Below are 24,381 nucleotides of genomic sequence, written 5' to 3'. Positions count from 1 at the left end.
CCAGCGAGGATTCTCTGGTGGGCTATCAGGTTTAAATGGTAACTGGACTTCCCCCCCACGCCCCGCAGTCATTGATTGCACTTCAAGGATTTCCCCTTGTGTAAACCCTCTGATGCCCAATGAGGCTCCCCCTTCCCCAGAATGAAGCACATTCCACACTCACTACATTCTGACCACTCCCGATGATTTCATTCTCAACAAGGTTCCGGTTTGAACTAAAGCTGCCCCACAGTGACCACAGTCAAAGGGCTTTTCTCCAGTGTGGATTCTACAGTGCAAGCAGACTTGAATGACAACTAAACACCTTCCCACACTCATCACACTTGAATACTTTCTCCTGAGTATGGACCATGGAACTTTGGGTCATAATAAAGGCTTTCCCACACTCTCCACATTTATATGGCTTCTCCCCGTTATGGCGTCTCTCATGGTCAAAAAGAGTTTCTGTTGAATCCACAGTCTGGACACACGGAGTCTCTCTCCAGTGTGGAAGCTTGGTTGGAAAATGAGGCTCTTCTTCAGAATGAAAACTCTCCCACAGTCCACAGGGCTTTTCTCCGTGTGGAGTCTCTGATAAGCCCTCTGGCTAAAGCTCCACCACATTCAGTGCATTTGCAAGACTTCTCTCTGCTGCACATCCTTTTGTGGTCAGCGAGGTTTGACTTGGAATAAATCTTCCTACTCCTTACAACCAGTTTTTCTTCTCAGTCTGATCTCACTGGTGTAAGAGGAGGCGTTTACTCAGGATGAAAACCTGTCTACGTTCCTTACACTTGTAAGGGTCTCTGCACTGTGAAGTCGCTGATTGTCAGCAGGGTCGGTGATCTGAGCAAACGTTTTCTCACATTCAGCACATTTATAGGTGCTGAAACTTCCCTCCTTAGCATAGCTGTAGCCATTCTGTTCCATGCCCACCAGTTATTTCATATTGTTGCTGTAATGTGCCTGCCAGTCACTGAGGCACAGAAATAACTTGACTCAGAGCAGGGTCATGGTGACCACATACCCTGTTATGTTCTGTATGTCATGAGGTTTGTTAATCTTAAGAAATTCCACAACTATAAGCTTCATTAGGACCCATCAAATCAAAGGTCAGTGTGAACAGTTATGTCTAAAAGTAGTTTGAGTCAGGGACAATCACTGGGCAGTCCTTCCTGCATCTGTGTATGAGCTTGTCTTAGTCAAGGTATCTTCTTGCACAAAACATCATGACCAAGAAGCAAGTTGGGGAGGAAAGGGTTTATTCAACTTACACTTCCATATCGCTGTTCATCACCAGAGGAAGTCAGGACTGGAACCCAAGAAGGTCAGGAAGCAGGAGCTGATACAGAGGCCATGGAGGGATGTCACTTACTGGCTTGCTCCCCCTGGCTTGCTCAACTTGCTTTCTTATAGAACCCAGGTCTACCAGCCCAGGGATGGCACCACCCACAATGGGCTGGGCTCTCCCCCCTTGATTACTAGTTGAGAAAATGCCTTACAGCTGGATTTCATGGAGGCATTTCCCCAACTGAGGCTCCTTTCTCTGTGATAACTCCAGCTTGTGTCAAGTTGACACAAAACCAGCCATTACAGAGCCCAATGTGGGTTTTCTGATTTTAGCCTCTGTAAGCAACCTCTCTTCGAGGTTGCAGCTCACAGCTCCCGAGTCTGAAGCTGCATCCCTGATTGATCAGTCTTGGGTTGTGTGTCCAATAAACTATCCCTGTCTGACTGATATTGGTGTTCGTGTGGTTTGTGGGGAGACTCCTGAACCCCAACAACTTCCTCAGAGTAGATTCTCTGGTGCAGGATAAGGCTCTTTTTCAGAATGAAAGCATTGTGAGATTTGTTGCTTTTATGAGGTTCTTCCTTGTTGTGGAGCCTCTGGTGGTCAATAAGGTAAACATTTGGAGAAAACATTCCTTACGTTATACTGTATATACATTACACTATATTCTCTCTCATCTGAATGCTGTTGTCAATGTATAAGGCCCGAGAATCCCTTTTCATATTCCTTACATCTATAAGGTTCCTCCTGTGGGTCTCTGGTGGCTCAGAAGATGAGCACTTTGGAAGAATAGTTTCCCACATTCATTGCATTTGGAAGTCTGTCCACAGAATGGCTCCCAAGTGCATTAGAAGGCTTGAGGGCTGAATAAAGCCCTTTCCACAGGAGGTTTCTCACCAGTGTAGATTCTCTGATGGTTCATAGACAGGAGATTTTATTAAAAGTGTTTACAACATATGTTAGGCTTACAAAGCTTTTTTTTCCTCAACACCTATTAAACTTTTACAAGTATCTGAGTCTAAGGGCAGTTTTTCTTCAAATTTCCCCCACTTCTGGTCTCATTTTTCTGGTGCAGTCCTTTTCTTCTCTTGTTCACAAAGGGAAACTTTCTCTGCAATTACTTTTTCCCTTTCCCTTTTCCAACTGACTTGACACTCTTCTTCAAAAGCGAGGAACTTGTAATCTTTTTGAGGTTCCTTTTTGATAGTCTGCTCTTTGGAAAATACTCAGTTTTTATGTCACCTCCTCATTTTCCTTAATGGTCACCCATTCTGGTAAATGGAATTAAATGCGAAGCTATCAAATTATTATATTTTTGAAAAGACTTTATTGTTGTTGTTGTTGGGGTTTTTTTTCTTTTTTCTTTTCTTTTCTTTTCTTTTTTTTTTTTTTTTTAATGATGCCAGAGATGGAGCCTAGGGCTTTTTGTGAGGCAAGTATTCTATCACTGAGGCACACCCTCAGCCAATGTTTCTTTTGAGAAAGGCTCTCTCATGTAACTTAAATGGTCTTGAACTTACTGTGTAGATCAGGATATCCTCAAACCCATGAATGCCCTGTTTTGCCTCCTAAGTGCTGGAATTGCAGGGAAGCACCACCATGACAGTTTGTCTATCTCTTTCTGTCATCTTGTTATGTGGCCCAGCATGGTGCTGAACTCACAGCTCTCCCATTTCAGCTGTGTGATATGGCACCTAGTTTGAGAACAAAAATTATTAAATGGCTTAAAATATAAGGACATGTGCTGTGTGTAGAAAGATACATGGTGTATGTAAGGATACATGCTGTGTGTATAAGGACATACTGTGAGTAAGGACACATGCTGTGTATAAGGACACATGCTGTGTGTAAGAACACATGCTGTGTGTATAAGAACACATGCTGTGTATAAGGATACATGCTGTGTGTAAGGACACATGCTGTGTGTAAGAACACATGCTGTGTGTATAAGGACATACTGTGAGTAAGGACACATGCTGTGAGTAAGGACACATGCTGTGTTCATAAGGACACATGTTGTGTGTATAAGGACACATGCTGTGTGTATAAGAACACATGCTGTGTATAAGGATACATGCTGTGTGTAAGAACACATGCTGTGTGTAAGAACACATGCTGTGTGTATAAGGACATACTGTGAGTAAGGACACATGCTGTGAGTAAGGACACATGCTGTGAGTAAGGACACATGCTGTGTATAAGGACACATGCTGTGTGTATAAGAACACATGCTGTGTGTATAAGAACCCAGGCTGTGTTTAAAAGGACACATGTATCTGATCCAGCAGGAGTTACAGACTGCTGTTTGCCACCATGTGGGTGCTTGGAATCAAAGCCTGGTTCTCTGGAAGAGTAGTTAGTATTCTTAACCGCTGAGCCATCTCATGAGCCTCTCAAGGATATACATATATAAATATGTAAAAAGGAGAAACATTCATAAAAAGAGGTACAGAGCTGAATGCTACTCAGACAGGATGAGCCAGAGGTCAACATCAAGAATCTCCTTCAATCATTCTACACACTGTTTCCTGAGACAGGGTATCTCACTGTACCCGGGGTTCGCTGATTGTATAGCCAGCAAGCCCAGTTATCGTCCCATTTCTATCCTGCTAACATTAGGATTGCACAGAAATCTGCCCAGTGTTGTACATGGCGCTGTGGACTCCAACCCAGGCTCTTGTGTTTGTACCGCAAGCATTTGGCTACTAAGTATCTTTGTAGCCTACATTCTCAATGTGAAATTAATTTTTATGAAATGTTTTGGAAGTTTGGCTTCAAGTGTAATTATATTTCATTATATATTGCATTATGCTTATGAGAAGGGTGGACATAGAAAAGATGCAATAAATATTAGTTTGATCTACAGGTATTCCCCCCTCCTCTTTCTGTTTGTTTTTTGAAACAGGGTTTCTCTGTGTAGCCCTGTCTACAAGAGTTCAAATCCCAGCAACCACATGGTGGCTCTCAACCATCTGCAATGATATCTGATGCCCTCTTCTGGTGTGTCTGAAGATAGCTACAGTGTAATTATAGATTATAGATAAATCTTTAAAAGGAAAAGAAAGCACATGAGAAGGGACTGGTAACTAGGAGCACTAACCTCAGCCCAAGTTTCCGGTCACACTCAGGTGAGGGTGGGACATGAGCCCCCTATGTATCCCAGGCTGACCCAAAACTTGTAGGGAACTTCCTATCTTGGCATCCTAAGTACCTTGACTGTACCAGGCTTATCTTCATGAGCCACCACGCTTGTCTTGGGAAGTGTTTTAAAAACAAAACTCTGTCGTCCAATTGTATAATGAAGACCCAGGAGCCAGCAGCTGTGGTGAAAGTCCACCAGTTCAGAGAGGCAGAGAAAGTACCCCACTGGCCTTCCTACTCCACTGACACCCCAGAAGGAAGCTCTTTCTGCTTCTCCTTCTACATGATGTCTTTAGTTTCCTCGGCCCAGTGTCCCTTCCTACTTCCTTCCATTCACTCCCTGTCAGGTGGTTGTGGCTCTGTTGTGCCCAGATTGTAAAAACCCCAAAGAGAACACCACGAATCACAACCCGATGTAATCACGTGAGGGTCTTTATTCAGGCTCGAGCTTGGGCAGGAAGGAGAATGCATCTCAGGTCTAAGCGAGAGCGTTTATAAAGGAAAAAAAAAAACCACAAGCGGGATCTCTCTCTCTCTCTCTCTCTCTCTCTCTCTCTCACACACACACACACACACACACACACGGGCATCTCCACCCACAGCTTGAGAACCGCTGGCTTAGGGAAACACAACCAGCCTCATCCTGAGGGACCAGGTGGAATCAATGCTTCTGTGTAGATTCTCATCCGGGCTCAATGACCTTAGCCATCCACCTTCATCTCTGTGGATACACTGTGTTCTGAATAGCTCACAAACCTGCTTTAACCAGCGTTAGGCCGCTAGTGTATGATGACTATATAAAATCACAGGATCACCAGCCAGCCTAGCCTTAATTCTTCCCTTCCCACACTACACATTGGACTAGCCTCACTCATTTTTGGGTTCCGGTCCATCGAGATCTTTCTGCTACTCCTTTACCAGAACCATAGCCTTCTTGTCCTTCCCAGGGGTGGGGCAGAGGTAGAGGAGCTGCACCCAAGCCTGGAGCTTGCAAGGCAGGATGCTCAGGAACTGCTCCAGCACTAGCGGCTCTAGACTTGGGGTGTACTTCAGGTCACAACAAGTGGCAGAGCTCGGACGTCTCTCACAGTAACGTTAACTGTCCAAGACGCAGGTGGGAGGCTCCCCACATAGAGGAGCTACTTCCCCAGAAGCTGGTCCCTGTTGTCAGAAATCATCCTTCCCTTTCACAAGACTCCCTTTTCCCAGAGCACTGTGGGATCAATTTTTCTCTTGTTGTCATTGTCTTTCAAGAATCCCCCCTTTCCACTCAACTTAGTTTGGGCTTGAATCTCCCTTAGAACACAGACAATGCTACCTGGAAGACCTCAAGCAAGCATTAAATTTGCACCCCCGTTCGTTTTCTGATGCTGCGATCAACACCGCACCCAAAGGCAGCTTAGGGGAGGAAAGGGTTTACTTGGCTTATATTTTCCGTCATAGTCCGTCAGGGGGAGTCCAGGCCAGAACTCATATGGAAACCGTGGAAGGATGCTGCTTGCTTGTTTGCTTACTCAGGCCCAGACACACCTGCCTAGGGATTGGTTTTGAGCCCTCCCACATAATTATCAACCAAGATTCGACCTCTCCATAAGCCATTCTGATTAGGTAATTCTTCAGTTGAGGTCCCTTTTCCCAACTGACTCAAGACTTCAAGACTATAGATTAAAACCTATGACAGTTACCCTGGAGCAAAAGCCACGACTTCTAGAGGGCTCCATGAGTAGCATCTCCTGGGATGTAAGGTTCTAGAGCACCTCCTTTGACAAAAGTCCCCTGCCCTGCAGGACAGAAATGGCTTTGGCCTATCTATTTTGTCAAAAGTTCTTCCCCCTACATACAATAAACTACCGGCTTCCACCCCAAACTCAACTCTGACAACTGAGGCTGCACGTTTTCCCCAGTTTGTTTCTTTGAGACAGGGTCCGGAACTGGCTAAGTAGACCAGACCAGCCTCCTACTCACAGAGATCCACTTCCTGAGAGCTTGGAGGGAGGCGTGCATTGTAATGGCCAACCCCAGTTGGTTATGAATTTGTGGTTATCCTGGTTGGTGGCATGTAATAGACCTTTTCCTCCATGGCTTCTGTATCCAGAGTATTGACTAGAAAGCTTTCAGACTCTGAACATGATAGAAGTTTACAGTTGATAAGGAACAGATACACAAAGAGATGGAGTGGGAAGGATCAGATATCAGGAAGGCCAGCTCAGTTTTTTTTTTTTTTAAGGCTAATCAATAATTATATTCTAAATAAAGAGGTAATATGAATAAGACAAATAAGACATGTGGCGTTCTCGGTAACCCATCTATGAGAGATGGAAAGGAATTTTGTTTGTTGTGTTTTTGGAGGCAGTGTTTCTCTGTGCAGCCCTTAATTTTCTACAACTGATAAGTTCCATACTATAAAAAAAATTACTGTTATTTTATGTGTGTGCCATATATGTGTCTGTGTGTGAGAGAGTGTGCAGGCACTCACATGCCACGGCACATGTATGGAGGTCAGAAGATGACTTTGTGGAGTCAGTGAGCTCTGGGATGAAACTCAGGCTGGTCAGGCGAGTGCCATTACACACTGGGCCATCTGACCTGCCCCCTTGAGTTTCATACTTTGCACACAAAGACAAATCCCACATTTTTCTTGCTTCTCACAAAAGGTTTGTGACACATCTGTCAAAAGTAGACTCAGAAGCTGAAGGCTCAGACTTGAGCAAACTATGAATCCAAGGACTCCAAGCCCCAACGTCCAAAACTTGCCATCTAAGAGGAGGATCCTGACACCAGAGCAACTGTTACAAGACAATGTTCACAATCACTAGTTGGAGATAAAGCTTTCATTTCTGTTGGGCTAGAAAAGTCAAAATGAGTAGCTATTGTCGGTTTGGTAAAGACTTTCAGAGCACAGGAAAGAAGGTGCACTAAGGCCCCACTGTGCTCTCACCCAGGCAGAGAACAAAGGCAGAGCCAGGTGAACACAGAACAGATTCTAACACTGCAGAGGTAGATTAAAGGCAGCGTTGGTGATCAGAGTCCGACCCTGCAGAGGACAAGAGGCAGAACAGTTTCAGTAGCAGGAAGCGGATTCTAAAAAAATGGATTTGCTCCTAATTCCACTTCTGCCAGTGCCAGGATTAGGGGGAATTCCCAGATTTTAAAGACTACACAATGGGTACTTTTCCTACTAAATAAAAACAAGCATGTACTCGCATTTAAAATAGATCATACTTTTTTGTAAATATAAAAGTAACCCTCTCATTGTAGGAAATCTAGAAAGCATAGAAAAGTAGACAGAAGAAAATAGAAATCACCAACAACCTATCACCTAGAGATAACCATTGTTAAAATTTAGGTTTGGTCCTCCTCTTTCCCCATTTTTCCTAGGCGAAAATATTTTATCCTCTTTCCCATTTTTTTTCTAGGCGAAAATATTTAATTCCATCCCTTTCCACCCTATCCAGAAATCTCTCCCATGGCATACATTAAAAATTCTTTTAGGAAACCATGGTTTCAGAAGTGTAATACGATTCCTTTCACGCTGCACACATAATAATCTACAATGTCGGTGGTCTCTGGTTGGTTGGTTGGTTGGCTTGGTATTTTGTTTTCCCTTTCAGTTACATATAATGCTGACATAAATATCTCTTTTGTTAGACTTTAGCTACATATTATTTTCCATGTATGGATTCACAGAAGCAGAATCAAGTTTAATGTTCCTAAAAATCTAATTTTCAGAAAAGTAGCAATTAACATTATTGCCAATTTTTTTTTCTGAGACAGAGTCTCACTTTGTGACCTTGGCTAGTCTAGAACTCACTACATAAACCAGGCTGGACTAAAAGTCACTGAGATCTCCTGTCACTGTCTCCTTAACGCCGGAAACAACGGCGTGTGCCATCACACCTGGCTGGTAAACAGAAAACCTTCCTTCTCTTCATGATGCTTTCTCTGATGTTGAGTGAGCTGCGAGCTGTAGCGATAACCTTTCCCACACTCGCTGCACTTATAGGGCTTCTCTTTAGTATGAGTTCTCAGATGTAGAAGAACCTGAGACGTCTGCCTGAAGGTTTTCCCACATTCGTTACATTTGTAAGGCTTCTCTCCGGTGTGCACTCTCTGATGATCTGTGAGGTTTCGGTTAGAAGTAAAAGCTTTCCCACACTGGTTACATTTGTAAGGCTTCTCTCTGCGGTGGAGTCTCTGGTGTTCATTAAGAGCCTTCCTGAAGATGAAGGCTTTCCCACACATGTCACACTCGTAGGGCTTCTCCCCAGTGTGAACTCTCTGATGCTCCACAATCTTTGTGTTAGAGCCACATGTTTTCCCACACTCTTTACATTTGTAAAGCTTTTTCCCTCTGTGCATCCTCTGATGTTGTGTGAGGTTTGAACTCCTGCTAAATGCTTTCCCGCACTCAGCGCAAGTGTACGGCTTCTCACCAGTATGAACTCTGTGATGAGCAATAAGTCCTGAGCTCCGGCTGAAGGCTTTTCCACACTCTTTACATTCATATGTTTTCTCCCCACTGTGGACTTCCTGGTGCCGGATGAGGTGTGACTTCCCGCTGAATGACTTCCCGCAGTCACTACACGTGTACGGCTTAAGTCCGGTGTGGATTCTTCGATGAACCACAAGGTTGGAGCTGTGACTAAAGGCCTTCCCACATTCCTTACACTTGTAGGGCTTCTCTCCTGTGTGGATTCGCTCGTGCACGGTGAGGTTGGCACTCTGACTGAAGGCTTTCCCACACTCAGGACACACAAACTGTCTCCTTTCACCGCGAGCTCTCTTCTCTGTGTTTGAGGTACGGAACTGATGACCGCTGTTTTCACGCTCTTGGTCACTCCCTGCGGTGGGTGACTTGCTATCTTCCAGTGTCTTATGTTTGACCTTTCCCGTCTTTCTCCGCATCTTCTCAGGCTGGGGGCATCCCAGTGCCCTTCTGTCTTATCTTTTCCTTTAACTCTTTTACTTCCTCTTCGACTCTTACGTGGAATTCTCCTGGGAGTAAAAACTGATTCGGATTTTCAGAAATGATGCCTCAGTCTATCTCACCACCTAGCAGGAGAAAGAAAACACAAGTACGCCCCACTTTCTCTGTAATAGGGTGAGAATTATTCAAGGAAGACAAGACGGAGTAGGTCACAGAGTCTCCTGTAGGAGGGTGAGTGTTCAAAAGCAGAAAACTGTTCAAAATAACAAGAGAAGCGGGTTAGATAAAAGGCAGTAAAAGTTAAAGACAAAGAGAAGAACCCACCATGTCCAATCTCAGAACAAGCAATGAACAGTTCTCTTCCTGTTCAACCCTCTAAAATGGGAGCAAGATAACTGAAAGGCAGGGTCAGGTATACTCTTGTACCGAGAAAAAGTATGCACGGTGATCCTTGGTTCAGGTACCAGGCTGGTCTGGCTCTAACTTCTTGCTAGACTATTTCCTTAAGCAATGGTGATGCAGCAAACAGCACGGAGCAAACAGAACCACAGAAGAGCAGCTAAGACTGTTCCAGGGTACAGCTAAGGTTTTGTTTTCCTCCAGGTCTGGGCACCAGGCCCCAGCCCACAACTCTTCGTGTAAGCTGCCTGGTGTCCGTTCACACCATCCTCCTAATACTGATGTGAGTCCGGCACAGCAGAGCTTGCAGGACTCATCTGAGGCTAGAGCCAGCTTTCTGTGCTAACTTTAGGTGTCCATTTTGCACTTGGAGGGTCAAGTTGAGGAACAGGGTTTAAGAGTAACCAAGGACCTCTGCCAGGACCATGCACGGTATAATAAGAATGTGGGCAGAGAGAGTAGGGGTCAGCTCCACAAGAGGGGCTCAGACAGAAAAACATGTATCAGGAATGAACAGAGATTTCCAGACCCACTGGATACAAACCTCTGCAGGTGTATGCAACCTGTATGTGTAACCTGTGTGTGCAACCTGTGTATGCAATTTGTGTGTGCAACCTGTGTGCGCCACCTGTGCAGCCCTGCCATCTGGAGGTACTGAAGTGTAAAAGCTCGCCGACAGACAGATGACTAAATCACACTAATGCACACATGTCCTCCTTCATGAGCTCCCTTCAGAATATGAACATCTTGTCGAATAGTTAACGTCCAGAAGACATAATCCTTCACCCTACATCCTTACCTTGATTCTATAAATATTGTACTGCACGAGTCTGCCTCAAAAAAAACAAAACAAACAAACAAACAAAACATAAAAATTCTGTGTATTCACGGTGTATCCTCTGATAGGTGAAGCTGGTGTCACCACTTAATTGTGTGTATGTAGGGAGAGGAATTTAAGTATACAACAGGCTGCTTAACCATGACCAATAAGCTTCCTGAAGTTATTCTTCTGTCAAAGCGAAATTTGCTATCCTCTCAGTGACTTCTCGGTAACACTTAATAAGTCATTGTGATGAGGCTCACAGTGTTTCTGCAGAGCGCAAGGACGAAGACGGGCATCAGACCAGACCAGACCAGAAGAGCTATTCTGGGGAGAAGGCTCAGCGCTCTCTCCCTGCTGTTCTTACAGGGGACCTGGGTTCAATTCACAGCACCCACATGGCAGATCGCAACCATCTATAACTCTAGTTCTATGGACTCAGACATGCTCTTTTGACCTTCACGGGGACCAGGCAGGCACATGATACAGAGGTGCACATGGAGGCAAAACACTCATAGACATTTTATACACACACACACACACACACACACACACACACACACACACACAGCGCAGCTCTGGCTTTCTGTTAAGTAGACAGGGCTGGCTTTGAACTCATAGAGATCTGCCTGCCTCTGCCTCCCAAGTGCTAGTAGTAAAGGCAGGTACCACCATGCCAGGCTGCAATAATTTTTTAAAAAAGACTCCATATTCTAAATAAATATGACAATGTATTTGTAGTCCTAGCAACTATATCTCAGTAGAAACCACCCAAGAGTCTACATTGTCTAGGAAACTAAGTCATACTCTTCTGAGACTGTCAGAAGATCAGACAAGGTCTCATTAGGTAGCCCAGGCCGACCTGGAACTCTTGAGTGCTGGAAACTGCCCCCGTATTTCATGTGATGACCCAGCTTCAGATCTTACATCCAACGGACAGCTGGAGAGACTAGACCTTACGGGATTCAAAGTTAAGTCTCATGACACTGAGTTTCCCTCATGTAATTCTTTCCCATCACCCCAACCTCTCTCCTCATGGTCCAGAGGTTCCCCCCTCTCATCTCTGTGTTTTCTATTACCTGATAATATCCTCAAGAAATTCCCCCTTTCTGCCAGACATTGTGGCATAAGCATATAATCTTAGAGAGTGGGGACAGGAGAATCAGGAGTTCAAGGCCAGCCTTTTGACATAGCAGTTTTGAGGGTGGCCTAGGATACTGAGGCCTTATCTCAAGGTGGGGGGTGGGGTGGGGGAGAAAAAAAAAATATATATATATATAGAGAGAGAGAGAGAGAGAGAACAAGGGGGGGGGGAACTGCAGGGAGGAGAAAGGAAAGGATCCCTTTCTATCCTGATCCCAATTTCCTTTAATGGGCAAGATTCCCGCCTCCAGGCTAACTTCACAGGCATACCAGCTGTCACTCAGGAGAGAGAACAATTCACCCTCATTCTCAGGCACCGTAAATGGTAAATGCTCTGCTCCAAAGGATCTGCCCAGACCAAAAAGAGGATACTTCAGTCCTTCTTAAAAGGGGGAACAAAATAGTCACAGGAGGAAATGCAGAGACTGAAGGAAAGACCATGCAGAGACTGCCCTACCCAGTGATCCATCCCATATACAGTCACCAAACCCAGACGCTACTGTGGATGCCAAGGAGCGCATGCTGACAGGAGCCTGATATAACTGTCTCCTGAGAGGCTCTGCCAGAGCCTAACAGATACAGAAGCAGATGCTCTCAACCAACCAACCACTGGACTAAGAACTGGGTCCCAAATGGAGGAGTTAGAGAAAAGACTAAAGGAGCTGTAAGGGTTTGCAACTCTACAGGAAGAACAACAATACCAACTAGCCAGACCCCCCAGAGCTCCCAGGGACTAAACCACCAACTAAAGAGCACACAAGGAGGGACTCATGGCTCCAGCTGCATGTGTAGCAGAGGATGACCTTATCAAACATCTACAAGAGGAGAGGCCCTTGGTCCTGTGAAGGCTTGATGCCCCAGTGTAGGGGAGTGCAGGGCGGGGAGGTGGGAGGGAGGGGGTGGTGGTGGGGACACTCTCATAGAGGCAGTGGATGGGATAGGGGAATTCCAGAGGAGAAAAATGGGAACAGGGATAACATTTGAAATGTAAATAAATAAATAAAGTATCCAATTTAAAAAAAAAGTTTATACTGTTCTTCCAGAAGATTCAAGTTCAGTTCCCAGCACAACATGTCAGATGGGTCACAACCATGTCAGGTAAACTCCAACCCTCTTCTAGTGCCTGCTTCTAATTTACATGTATATGTTACTCTCACATCATATGCACACATAAATATATCTTGGGGAGGGAGGGAGGAAGGAAGGGAGGAAGGGAGGGAGGGAGGGAAGGAGAGAGAGAGAGAGAGAGAGAGAGAGAGAGAGAGAGAGAGAGAGAGAGAGAGAGAGAGAGAGAGAGAGAGAGAGAGAGAATAGAGGGTTTGGCAAGATGGCTCAGTGTGAAAAAGTGCTTGCCAAGCAAGCCTGAAATACTTCACAAAGTTGTTCCCTAACTTCTTTTACATACACCACACACACACACACACACACACACACACACACACACACAAATTATAAATTTCTTCAAAAAGACTATTAGCAGGGTATAGTGGCCGAATATGCTTTTAATCCCAGCACTCCAGAAACAGAGGCAGGCAGATCTCTGAGTTCAAGGCCAACCTGGTCTACAGAGCAAGTTTCAAGTCAGCCAGAGTTACCTAGTGAGATCCTATCTCAAGTTACAATAGTAATAGCAACAGTAACAAGAACAATAATTATCAAACATAAGGCCTGTATGTTTTCCTGATTACTGATTTTTAAAATTGTTTCGCCTCGGAATAAACTGATTCCCCCTTAGATGAGCAGGGTCGGCCTAGAAGCTCTTTTCCTATCTTCTTTAGCAATGGTGTTGGCTGAGGACATAAATGAGTAACTATTCCTGGGGAAGCCTACCCGCGGGATGCTCAGAGCGCTGCTGCGTACCTCTCTCCGAACCACTCGCGGTCCTCAGAACAAAGCCTCGGAGTGTCAGCAGAGCCTTGCACGCTTTCCGTGCCTGCGGCCCTTCTAGGCACCGGGAGGTCTGCGCATCTCTGTACCCCGGCCTGAGTCGTCCAGCCGACCCGCCCCTCAGGCCCTCAGGCCCTTCTAGGCAGCCGGAGGTCTCGGCATCTCTGTGCCCCAGAGCTGACCGGTTCAGGTTCCTTAGAAGCTCTGAAGATCTCTATCTGCAAACCTTGACCTCCAGACATCACTATTATTAGATGGGTGCACAAACGTGGAGAGTTCAGCCAAGGCCTCAGGTAGCACGGGAATAGAAACCAATTACCTGATCAGCCAGGTCTCTTCTTGATACTGAGGCTCTCAGACACAACCCCAGCCTCACCGTCAGAATCGGCTATTTATTGCAGCAGGTGAAAATTGGTGGGTTAAAATAAGTAATGGTGGGTTCAGTGTCACTGTTCTAAGAACTGCACACGCAGTGGTAAAGAAAATGAGGCTCCCTGCCTTGTAGGAGGCATTACATAAAGGGAGGTGAAAAAAACAAACAAGCAAACAAAAAAAAAAAAAAAAAAAAAAAACTTGGTAGTGGCTACTAGGTATCGAATCAAAAGAGCAGGAGACGTGGTGGACTGTTTGCATAAGCGAAGCATATTCAGGAAATTATGGAAGCATGTAGGCATCTGGGAAAAGTGTGTTTCTGATGCTTCGGATTGCTCTGCATGCTGCAGGAGGGAAGCTGTTAGGAATGTGGAACCAAGGAGAGGCACGAACTTTCTTTTATTGTTATCAGTGTTGGGTTTTTGTCCCACATTCCAATACTTGTTGCCTATGACATGTGAAATGAGCCAAGAAACCTATTCCTGTAAATTCAGTGAAGTCTCTGCTCTGTGTTTGGAGGTATTCTAAAATGACCTTGTGTGAAAGTCTTAGCCTTTTAAAGTAAGCAGTGCCCTTTGGAGAACAGGCTGAGAGACAGAAAGAACAAACACAAATTTATTAAGAAGGTATTGCATTTTGTGCAGTGGGAAATGATGCCTTTGACTAGAAACAAAGTAGCTGGCAAAAATGGGGACTACACGTGTTTTGAAGGGGGTGACCAGAGTGATTTACAATGGATTATATGTTGGTCACTACTGTTCAAATCTGGAATGTCTCTCAGAGGCTCCTGTGTGAGAAACTTATTACATCTTCGTTTCGTTGAATTCTTGTTCTTGAATCCGCTGTGTTGTGTAATTTTTCCAGGGGATATAGAAACAATTTCTATTTCCTCCAGAAGGGACATCATCAACAGACCAAAGAACTACAGGAACATACATGAGAGATTCCTTATATACGAACACGGATGAGTCAGGACAGCCGAATCACTGGAAACCACACTCTAGCACGGGGGAGGGGGGTATTCCCAATTATCTAAATATTGCTATAGTAGAGTTCTGCACAATTTACATCTTAACTGGTCAGAGTCTCTTTTCTCCTGGTTTTTTGTTTTTTGTTTTTTAAGACACAGGTTTCTTTGTTTTGTTTTGTGTGTGTGTGTAGTCCTGGCTGTCCTGGAACTCACTCTGTAGATGAGGCTGGCCTCGAACTCAAAGATCTACCTGACCCTGCCTTCCAAATGCTAGGATTACACACAAGCACCACCACTACCCGACTTATATTCTTGCTACTTTTATAAATTTGGGAAGGAGCCTTATAAATTTTCTAAGTTTTAGGAGCTTCCTGAGCCTTGTAAGATGAAAAAAAATTGTGTGTTTATGTGTGTGTGTGTGTGTGTGTGTGTGTACATGCGCAGCACATGTATGCATACATCTTGGTGCCCAAAGAGGCCCAAAGAGATCATCAGATCTCTGGAATTAGTTACAGATGGTTGTGAACCTCTCAACATGGGTGCTAGGAACCTAACTGAACTCCCCTGCAAGGGCTTGTAACTGTAAATTATCTCTCCAACAATGCCTTGTAAATTTTGTTTACTTCCTGAGCCTTATGAATTTTACTTCAGTTGCTAGTAGCTTTTCTACTTCCTATAGGTGGAAATGTATCAATTCAGAGGAAGTAGCTATACAACTTGAGGACTCCCATTGTATGCCTCCCTCATAAGAAACTCGGCAACACTGTTTTTTGTTTTGTTTGTTTGGGATTTTTGTTTTGTTTTTGTTCATTATTGAGTCAACCTAATGGTGACTGGAAAAGTTTCACTGTGGCTTCTCAATGACATCATGGTATGCTCTGAATTTTGCTAGGGCTGCCACAGGTATGCTATTACAGCAACTGTTCTGGCATCCTCTGCTCTAGGGGGCAGCAGGTACACCCTGGAGGAATAAATACAGCATTGTCCCATCTCTAAAAGTGGAGGTGGGATCAGTACATCCAGTCCTGTGGCTGGACATATAGAAATGTGTCCCACTGTCCAAATGCACACCCTTCAGCTACGGTCACCACCCTTTACTCAGCCTAGGATAAATACATTTTTTTCCTGCTGTTACTTTGTCTGTTTACCTGCTTTTTACCCAATCTTTGAGTGACTGCTGGTCCTTGGAAAATGGAATCCATTATCCTTATGGTACATGTTGGGAAGCTGAACATCTAACATATGTAAATCTATACAGAAGACATTGAAACCAGGGCAGAGCTTTATTGGCTGTCATCTTACGATGCCAGCTTTACACTCATTCCTACAAAGGTTTTTTAAGTGTGTGGAATTGGTTAACGAGGGAAACAGTGTAGTTTTTGTCAACTAGCAATTCCAGTCAGGCAGTTTCTCAGGACCATCGTACATTTGTCTTCCACTGTGTTTTGGAGCAAAACATTTGCATGCCTTCAAAGATAATCTGTCCCTCATTCCCAGGGTATCCTGTACAGTTCAGTGCATCTGTTAGTGGGAGGGCTGGTTTGGTCCAGCGAAGAATGGACAACGCCTCTTTATGAGCTGAGTACTGCTTCCAACAAAAACGTAATACCTGGGACTAAAAGGTGGCTTAGCAGTTTAGAGCATTGGCAGGTCTTCTAGAAGATTTGGGTTTAATCCCAAGCACCCACATGGTGTCTCATAACCATCTCTTCTGTTCCAAGAAATATGGTGTCCTCTTCTGGCTTTCAGGTACCAAACACACATGTCGTGCACAGACATACATGTAGGCAAAACATTCATACGAATAAGTTATAACTGCACAACTTTCCTTACTGGTTGCAGAATATAGTTGTGATATATGTTGATTTCATGTGTCAGAGGCAAACGGTTCAATGTATACCTCTTAGCCCCTTCATCATCACGTTTGATCAACAGAACTATTTCCTGTTTGAAGCAAATGGTTCAGTGCAGACTTCCTTGCCCCTTTACCGTCATGTTTGGCCATCAGAACTATTTTCCATGTTTGAATTCTGATTTAAAATAAGTTGGACCTCCTCTAAGGTCTATAACCTTTCCAGCCTCGAGTAGTCAGGTTGTTTGACAGTATGACATGAATTTACTCATATTGAGAAGCTCTAAAGGCCAATTAGACAGCAGTTTATTGCTCCTTTGCGATACTTTGTTAGAACTCACATTGGTGTGGATTGTAGGCTTTACAGCTAGACTGGACTATTAAGTGCTTGTCTCCCTTGGCAGCTTGCACGACACCTTCAGATCCTTTGAGAACCAAGCTCTCAAAGGAGGAGGCTTCTGGTCAGTTCCAACTTAATTTTCTCCACATTTTACGTTCCATGTGTGGTCTTCAGTAATAGGGTCTTAACTTCAAAGTTCTGGGTAGCAACTAAGGACAATGGTTATAGCCATACTGTGTAGGGATTTATTGGACCCCCATAACCAACAGCTCGAAGGGATGATTCCCCTGTCTGGCACTGAGGTTTTTGTTAGGTTTTGGCTCTTGTCGGGAATTTTATCAGCACATAAGGTATTATGCACCCCAATTTTATGTGTGTGTATGCATAAACATGTTTCCTGTTGCCTTTACGAACACGCCTGGTGTTATTTCCCTATCTCTATCTGCTTATCATTCATCTTTTTAAATGACTTGTCTTTTAAAGTAAGTTGGAGATTATGGTAGATGAAATGTCCTTAGGCTTGTGTATGTGAATACTTTATCCTCAGTTGTTACTGTTTGAGAAAGCTGTGGACTCCTTAGGAGGTGAAGCCTTGTTTTAAGACACCTCATTTCGCGTTTTCTCTCTGGTGTGTGATTATAAGATGTGGCAACCTAGCTCCTAGCTGCAGCCAAAGTGTCTTTTCCCTTTTACTTTTGACACAGGGTTTGTATAGCGCTGGCTATCCTGGAACTAGACTTCTGTAAACCTGGCTAGCATTGAACTCAGAGATCCACCTTCCTCTCCCTCCTGAGTGCTGGGGTTAAAACCATGCACCACCGCTGCCTGGCTACCTGCCTGTCTCTACTCATGTCTTCCCCATTATGAAAGATTGTATCTCTTCTCAACTGTAAACCAAAATAAACCATTTTCTCCTCTCAGTTGCTTCTAGTTATGGTATTTTATCACAGCCAACAGAAAAGGAGCTATCAAGATGGCTCAGTGGATGCTTTCTGAGCAAGCCTGGTGACCTGAGTCCAATCTCTGGAACTCCCATAAAGGTGGAAGGAGAGAACCAACACCTCAAAGTCGTTTTCGGGTCTCCACATACATCACACACACACACAGGAGGGTAGATTTTAAAATACTTTTTATTGATTCGTTGTGAGTTCCACGTCATGCACTCCAGTCCCATTCATTTCCGCCCCCATATCCACCCTTCACCCTTGCAACCTCCACCCACCAGAAGTAAAAAACAAAGCATAGAAAACATCTCATCGTGGAAGCTGTAGTATGTCACAGTATGTCCCATAGTATGTCCCTGTGTGAGTGGGTAGATTTTAAAAATTAAACAGAGGACAGGTGAAATGGCTCAGCAGGTGAAGGCACTTGTTGCCAAGCCCAATAACCCAACTCCAGACTTTGATCTAAGGGATCTACTTGGTTGAGAGAACCAATTCCCACAAGCTGTACTGTAATCTCCACGGGTATGTGCATGTATATATATAAAATGTAACTTTACAAAATACTTAAGAAAAGTCATACCTACATTCCCACTTCCTTTGAAGACAGCAATTCAACTTGCTATGTAGTCCAAGTTGACCTTGAACTTCCAAAGATCTGTCTTTGCTTCTCAAATTCTAGGATTACAGGCATGTGTCACCATACCCAGATGAAGACCACTTTTCTACATCATGGATACTTTGAGGGGCCAATGTTTGTATGTGGGAATAGAAAGTTTCCCCACAGAAAATGTGCATACACTGGGCCTGGAGAGGTGGCTCAGTAGGCAGAGTATTTGCCATCTGGCACAAGGACCTGAATGCACATCTCCAGAATACACACAGAAATTCATGGGGTGTATTTCCATAACCCCAGTGTAGCCATGATGTCAACAAGCCTTTGCAGTAAATTCTGACTGTGGTCTCAGTCTGCTCACTGAAGAGCCAGGATGCATTTAGCAAGTCAGTGTACAACACAATGTACATCTAAGAGGGGCATGACTGCACAACCGAATAGACAAAAATGTGCTCTTTGCTTCACACACACAAATTAGCATTTTAAGGACAATAAAATAATAGGTATAGATGACAGTAATAGGTTTAGAGTATGTGACACTGCAGATGCACCTCTAACTTTAAAAGCTTGGGGGAGAGGGGACTATGTCCCTAATTTAAGGATTACTTGGGTGAAGATTTAAAATTTATTTAGCAATCAATATAATTTATCTATATATGAAAAACATATACCCATAATGAGCCTACATGCTGGTGTTAAAGTGCATAAATATTAACAAGGGAATTTAGCAGTTGGACCATATAGCACCAACAAACTCGAAGCAGAAGCACTGAAATTAGATTAACAGAGGTTTAAAATAAAAGCCTGTCAAACAAAAAAGTCTTGGGGCTGGAGAGATGGCTCAGTGGTTAAGAATATGTGCTGTTATTACAGAGAACCCAAGTTCAATTCCCAGCACCCATTGTCAGGTGCTTCACAATCCACAGCTCTAGAGGATCCAATGCCCTCTCCTGTTCTCTAGAACCAGTACACTCACAGGTACAGACATACACAAAATACTCTATTTAAAAATAAACAAAATGTTAAAAGTCCATAAGCTGGACTGATCTTCAAGGTTATGAAGAAACACTGACAAAGGGATTTTTTTTTTTTTTCCTGGGGAGAAGACTTAAGTGATAAGCTGTATATCAGACTAACTTTAAAAAACAAATGTGAAGCCTGGAAAGATGGCTCAGCAGTTCAGCACAGTGGCTATTCTGCCAGAGGACTCAGGTTGATTCCCACTGTCACAAGGTAGCTGACAGTTGTCTGTAAGTCCAGTTCCGGGGGTCTGATGACCTCTTCTGTAGAACCAGGCACTTAGGTGGTATTCATCCATACATGAGGCAGAACACCCATCCACACAGAAAGTATGAGGGGGCCAAGTAAATGCAGAGAGCTGCAGGCAAGAAGCAAGAGTGACGAGTCTCACAGTAGTAAGTGATGAGATGTAGAGGTTAGAATGAAGCAGAGAAGGCATCATCTCTGCGCTTGAAAATCACAAACTTGAGACCTGACCCAGTTTCATCAGGACTGGCAGCCTGCCCGCAGGTTGCTGGGTGCCTGGAAAAGCCAAAGGGGGACTCTCGCTCCTGAGTGCAGGGGTGAGTCACACTCCCTCTCCACTGACTATCCCTGGAGAGGCTGCCCGGAACTCCCAGGGTGCAGGTATTGGTGCTGCCTGGGAAAGGTCAGAGCTGGCCTAGTTGCATCAGGACTGGGCACTGCCATTGGAACTCACAGCCTACACAGAAAGCCAAACACCCAGGAGCAATCTCCCTTCGGAGACCACGGGCCTACAGACCCACAGGAGAGACAAGCTCTAGTCAGAGACAAGATCACCTAGCATAACCGATAACAAGATGGTAAGAGGCAAGTGCAAGAATCTGAAAAACAAAAACCAAGACAACCTGGCAACATCAGAACTCAGTTCTCCCACCACAGCAAATAGTGGATATCCCAACTCACAAGAAAAACAAGATTTAGACTTAAAATCATACTTCATGATGATGGAGATCCTTGAGAAGTGCATACATAACAAATTTTAAAAAGTACAGGAAAGCCAGGAGAACACACACAAACAAGTTGATGCCATTAAAGAAGAAACACAAAAGATACAAAAATCACTTAAAGAGCTACAGGAAAACACAAACAAAAGGATGAAGAAATTGAAAACAGAAATATAAACAATGAAGAAATCACAAAAGGAGACAACCCTGAAGTTGGAAAACCTAGGAAAGACATCAGAAGTCATAGATGCAAGTATCACCAACAGAATACAAGAGATGAGAGAATCTCAGGAGCAGAAGATACAATAGAAATCATTGACACAACAGTAAGAGAAAATGCAAAAATAAAAAAGATCTTAGCCCAAAACATACAGGAGATCCGGGACACAATGAGAAGACCAAACCTAAGGATAATAGGTGTAGAAGAGGGCGAAGACTCCCAACTAAAAGGCACAGTAAATATCTTCAACAAAATTATAGAAGAAAACTTCCCTAACCTAAAGAAAGAGATGACCACGAACATTCAAGAAGCCTACAGAACCCCAAATAGACTGGACCAGAAAAGAAATTCTTCCAGACATGTAATAGTCAAAACAACAAATGTTCAAAACAAAGAAAGAAAGGCAAATAAGGGGAAATGGACAGGTAACAAACATATAAAGGCAGACTGATCAGAATTACACTAAACTTTTCAGTAGAGACTATGAAAGCTAGAAGATCCTGGACAGACATCATACAGACCCTAAGAGAACACAAATGCCAGCCAAGGTTACTATAGCCAGCAAAACCCTCAATTATCATAGATGGAGAAACCAAGATATTCCATAACAAAAGCAAATTTACACACTATCTGTCTACAAATCCAGCACTACAAAGGATAATAGGTGGAAAACTCCACCACAAGGAGGGAAACTTCACCCTAGTAAGAGATTAATCTTGCAACAAACCCCAAAGAAGAAAAGCACACAAACATAATTCTACCTCTAACAACAAAAATAGCAGGAAACAACAATCACTATTCCTTAATATCTCTTAACATCAATGGACTCAATTCCCCAATAAAAAGACATAGACTATCAGACTGGATATGTAAACAGGATCCAGCATTTTGCTGTATACAGGAAACTCATCTCAGCAACAAAGTCAGGTACTACCTGACAGTAAAAGGTTGGGAAAAAACATTCCAAGCATAGTTCCAAGAAACAAGCTGGAGTAGCCATCCTACTATCAAATAAAATAGATTTTCAACCCAAAAGTCATCAAAAAAGATAAGACACTTTTTACTTATCAAAGAAAAAAAATCTATCAAGATGAACTCTCAATTCTGAAAATAGAGGAGCAGGGATTGGAGAAAAGATAATCCAGAGTCTGCCTCTCCTGAGGATCCACCCCATATGCAGCCACTAAACCCAAGCACTATTGCTGATGCCAAGTAGTACTTACTGGCAAGAACCTAATATGGTTCCTCCTCAGAGGATCTGCCAGAGCCATACTGATACAGAGGCAGATGCTTGCAGCTAACCATCAGACTGAACACAAGGACCCCAATGAAGGAGTTAGAGAAAGGACTTAAGGAGCTAAAAGGGTGTGCAACCCCATGAGAAGAACAAAATTATCAACCAACCAAACCCACCACAGCTCCCAGGGACTAAAACACCAAACAATGAGTTCACATGGAGAAACACATGGCCCCAGGTGCATATACAGCAGAGGAGAGCATTTTCTGACATCAGTGAGAGGAGAGGTCTTTAGTCCAGCGAAGGCTTGCTTTCCCAGTGTAGGGGAATGCCAAGGTGCTGAGGGAAGAGAGGGTGGTTGAAAGAGGGAGCATCTTCATGGAGGCAATGGGAGGGGGAGGGGAGATGATATTGGGGGAAAGGGATAACATCTGAAATGTAAATGCAGAGAATATCCAATTTTTTAAAAAAGGAAAAAAGAGAAATATACAAAAAAGAAAATCACAAACTGTGGAAAGCAAAATTTTAAAATTAGGTATGTTTTAAGCTAGTTTTTAAAAAGGAAAAGTTAGAAGTAAATAAAAATACATGGTTCAGGCTGGAGAGATAGCTCAGTGGTTAAGAACACTGTTCTTCCAGAGGTCATGAGTTCAATTCCCAGCAACCACATGGTGACTCAACCATCTGTAATGGGATCCGATGCCCTCTTCAGGTGTGTCTGAAGACAGTGACAGTGTACTCACATACATAAAATAAATAATTTTTTAATGTGATTATTTTTCCAATAGTAAGGAAGGAAAGACTTTACTAGGTTATTATTATTCTCCTGCCTTAGTGACCGAACAGAAAGCACTATTTTGGAAAAGAATAAGATAAACAATTTTTTGGGGGGTGGGGAGCTTTCCAAGACAAGGTTTCTCTGTGTACCGTTGGCTGCCACAGAACTCGCTCTGTAGACCAAGCTGGCCTCAAACTCAAAAGATCCACCTGCCTCTGCTTCTCAAGTGCTGGGATGAAAGACATACACCTCCACTGTCTGGCTTCCTTCTTCTAAACAAACCAACTCAGAATTCTTTATTCTCTGACTCAGGAAACCTTAGGATACTGTCTGAAGCAGACTTGAGGGCTTCTCCACATTGTGAATTCGCTGATGGTGGTTAAAGGTGGAACGCTGACTAAAGGCTTTCCCACATTCAATGCATTCATAAGGCTTTTTGCCGGTGTGAACTCTTTGGTGAACAATGAGCTGTGAACTGTCACCAAAGGCTTTCATGCAATCTTTACATTTATAGGGCTTTTCCCCAGTATGGGTTCTCTGATGAACCATAAGGCTAGAACTATAACTGAAGACCTTCCCACACTCATTACATCCATACGGTTTTTCACCAGTGTGAACTCTCTGGTGTATAATTAGGTGAGAGTTTTGATTGAAGGATTTTCCACACTCACTGCATTTATAGGGCTTTTCTCCAGTGTGAAGTCTCTGGTGCCGAATAAGACATTTACTTAAACTGAATTTCTTACCACACTCACTACATTCAAAAGGCTTTTCACCAGTATGAATTCTTTCATGGTCGATGAGCTGGGAGTTCTGATTGAAGGCTTTCCCACATTCACTACATCTGTATGGTCTTTCCCCAGTGTGGAGACTCTGATGTCTAGTAAGACACTTACTCCGACTAAAGGCCTTGCCACACTCAATACATTCATAAGGCTTCTCCCCAGTGTGGATTCTATGGTGGTCAGTAAGATTTCTGTTGGAACAGAAGGCTTTCCCACACTCGTGACACTCATAGTGCTTCTTACTAGTGTGAAGGACCTGTTGTTGGAGACTTCTACTCCAAATAAATGGCTCCCCGAACTCATTAGGTTTCTCTCCAGTGTGAGCGCTCTTGTGGTCCATGAGCTGGGAACTCTGAATAGGTTTTAAACATCCATTACCTTCATAAGGTTTCTCCTTGTTTTGGAGTCTCTGGTGTAGAATAAGATGGGAACTGTGACAAGTCTTCCCAGACTCACGGCTTTCAAAAGGTATTTCCTGAGTGTGTGTTCTGAGGTGAACAATGAGCTGGGATGTCTGTTGGAAGGCCTTCCCACACTCATTACATTCAAAGGGGCTCTGTCCAGTATGGATTCTCTGATGTCCAAGGAGGTGTGAGCTCCAGTTAAAAACTTTGCCACATTCATCACATTGATAGGACTTCTGCTTCTTTGCTTCTCCCTGATACTCAACAGGACTGGAGGGCATATCTGGACGT

The sequence above is a fragment of the Micromys minutus genome, assembly GCF_963924665.1.
Source record: "Micromys minutus genome assembly, chromosome: 21".
NCBI lineage: Eukaryota > Metazoa > Chordata > Mammalia > Rodentia > Muridae > Micromys > Micromys minutus.
Note: the sequence above shows the minus strand (reverse complement) of the source record.